The sequence below is a fragment of the Nicotiana attenuata genome, unplaced genomic scaffold (assembly GCF_001879085.1).
Source record: "Nicotiana attenuata strain UT unplaced genomic scaffold, NIATTr2, whole genome shotgun sequence".
NCBI classification, from domain to species: Eukaryota; Viridiplantae; Streptophyta; class Magnoliopsida; order Solanales; family Solanaceae; genus Nicotiana; species Nicotiana attenuata.
In genome coordinates, this window is record NW_017672307.1 from 28,727 (window position 1) to 31,980 (window position 3,254).

The 3,254-nt window shown below is 35.0% G+C and overlaps 1 long non-coding RNA gene across 1 annotated transcript; it reads left to right on the forward strand.

Annotated features, from left to right (window-relative positions):
• The first annotated feature begins 2,070 nt into the window (after window positions 1–2,070).
• On the forward strand, window positions 2,071–2,339 carry LOC109212672. Its single transcript, XR_002065899.1, has 2 exons — window positions 2,071–2,205; window positions 2,284–2,339. It is a non-coding gene; the product is annotated as an uncharacterized LOC109212672 (long non-coding RNA).
• Window positions 2,340–3,254: the final 915 nt, after the last annotated feature.

Here is a 3,254-nt window from a genome sequence, read left to right on the forward strand (position 1 = left end):
GCAACTTCATAGATAGTATTATTATAAATGCACCAGTATGACTTTGATCACTACTAAAAAAATATTAATAGTGGACACACTTCACCTGCATTCAAAGTGAAATTCAGCTTGGACTTTCAACTTTCTGGTGCAAAAAAAAAAAAGAAAAAAAAAAAGAAGAAGAAAACTCACACTTGAGTTCTCACGCGCTTTGAGCTTGAATTTAGACAATTATAAAGACACATATTCTTGCTAATAACAAAAAACTAACAATTTCACAGAAGTAAAACAAGGCTTGTACATAAACTCCTATCTTCATATCGATAAGTAAATTCAACTCTAAAAGAGATTTGAGAGGAACATTTTGCAAAAGCTGTTGTGCTAGTTATATATGAAATGAACTAAAGACATATTTAATACTCTGGGATTCTAGAAGTCCTTCCGGGCCCTAAAATGTACGAGCAAAAATGCATACTTGTTGACAACACTATAGGAGAAAACAGACAGTAAATGCTCAACATAACCTGGAATCTGTGATGATTATGTGCAGAGCACATCAGATTTCCATACATTAAAAGTCTAGATCTAAAGAGATAAGTATAAACCGAAGTAGCAAGCTGAAGCAGAAGAAGATTTAGGGCTATATTTGACTGCATTATGGCAGGTGCATATAAAACAACAAAGAAAGAACAGATGAATTATTAGACCTTGACTATTCAAGCTTCTAAAAGCATAATCTACTACCTTTATTAACTATAATATGAGATTTTCTTCTAACTTGCTGGTCTCAACAAATGAAGTGCAAACTAACGAAAAGACAACTTCAGAACCAAGGAATTTATCAATAAATTGTTTATCTGTGTCAATCATGAGAAGTTTTGTTAGAATATCACTGTAACTAATCAATTTACTAAAAGTTTAGAACAACGTAAACAAGATGTCAGGACAACCAGTAGATGAAAAGATGTATGTGAATCATGAGTTTGTGGAATTCCCCTCTTCTAAGACTAGAGGTTTAAAAGCTTGGCCTCATTTTGTTAAAAAATATAGGAGAACCTACATTAACTGTAAAACTGATCAGGGTTATTACCGTCCATTAAGTAATGTACATGTTGTTTGACTTCTTCAGTATTATATAAATGTGTGTACAACCGTGTAGAGTGATTTTGTCAATGCAATGCTGGTTAATTAATGTGCATTGTTAATAAGACTTCATGTTTGCTTTTATTTTCATTAATGTTGTGAATCCTATGGTATTGGCAATTTGCCTTGCTTCTTATTGTTCAGACTGTGCGCTTCATATTATGAGAAACCATCTACGATAATATTTTTGACAGTGAAAAATAGAATAATTAAACTTTCTGAATAATTCAGTTAGTTTTCCATTGAGGGCATTGTCATAAAGGCAATGGGTTAATGGACAAATACACGATATAAATCTACTATATAATTGAGTGTCTTTTCTACTGTAGAACAATACAAGTATGCCATATGTTGAAGAATTACTTTATATGCTTAAAATATTTTATTATATGCTTATATTACACAGATGGCACCTGGTAAAAAAAAAGAAGACAAGACATGCTTTGCAGCATCCTCAGCATACTTTACGTCCCACTACCTTGTCTTTGCCATTTATGAGTCCTCCTCCTCCTCCTCCTCCACAGCATACTTCAGGTCCCACTACTTCGTTTGCGCCATTTATGAATCATCCTCCTCCTCCTCCTCTGCAACTTCACTGCCACCCGGCTTGTTCCTTCCAATGAATCTACGAAGGTAGTTGTTGATTGTGTTAAAGCATTTATCGAGATTCTTGGAGTAAATGGTCAGATATACCGTACATTTACAGAGACCAGATGTGGAATCAATTTAGGGTACGAAACCAATAAATTTTATATTATTTATCAAATTACTCTTATTTCATCTAATGTTTTAAATTATTTGTAGACAAGATGTGCATGGCTTCCCAGATATCATCAGCAAATAAGTCATAATTTCGAGAAAAAAGGTAGTGATAGGCTTAAAAATATGTTGAATAAGGCTCGACTCGATCAAAAGATGCCCGGTTGGATACTAAAAGACATATGGGATAGACTTAATGTGACGTGGACCTCTGAAGAATTTAAGAAGAGGAGCAATGCTGCAAAGGCTGTCCGAGCCTCCAATACGGGTGGCTCATTGCATACTGGGGGTTCAGTTAGTATGGAGACCCATCGAAGGAGAATGGTAACTTTCTTATTATATTTGCTTTGATTTTAACTATATGCGATTGAACTTTATCTAACTTAAATTTTTTTTTTGCAGGAAAAGGAAAAAAGGAGACTTGTGACTTATGCTGAGGTTTTTGAGGACAAACATATTGTCACGTCCCAAACTACCCCCTAGACGTGATTGGCACCCAGCTAACCCCACCTGCCAGGCGAACCCCTTTCTCTAACGTTTAACTATTTACACAAACACTGAGAGAAAAAGTGCAGGCCTAAAGTATTATTAATAATTAAAGAGGTAAAGATTATCGCCCAATACCTTAATCAATTGATAGAAAAATCAAGAACCATTCAAATAATAAACTCTAGCCCAAATCCCACACTAAGACCACGGAGCACCTAATTGAGTAATATGAGTTTAATTGATGGGTATGCAAACCCCAAAAAAAGAAAGAAATAACTAACACGAACTAAGCAAGTCTGAAACGAAAGCCTCCACGAATAATGCGGTGGCTCACATCAGAAATAGGATCCACTCGAACAAACTCGTCAGCCACTAGCTCTATCTCCCGCAACGGTATCTGCATAAAGATGCAGATAAGGAGTGAGTTATACGTAAATATAACCCAGTAAGATCCTCGGCCCGCCACTTTAATACCTCTGAAACAAGTGTTAGAAAATACAAACACACTACAACACGAATGATATAGTAAATATGAAAAATTATACAATAACTCAATATATGTGTATCAACAGAGTTATTAAGAATTAACTAACAAGGATACACACTAAGGTGTGAACGCCAANGGGTTTATGTTCTGTAAATACTCCCTCAAGTTCTTAATATCAACCCTAGGTGATTTCAAGCCTTCTAAAGTGATTCTAGTGCCAAAAAAAAACACTAATTGATTGCTAGTTTCGCTTCCTTGTTGTTGTGGCAGAATTGGAGGGATATTTCGTGGAGAATTAAGGTCAAATTGGAGTTGTTCTTTCTGTATAAAGGTAAGGAACCTCTTAATCTATATGTATTTAAGATTATCCAAGTTACGGCTAAGTCATTGAAGCTAG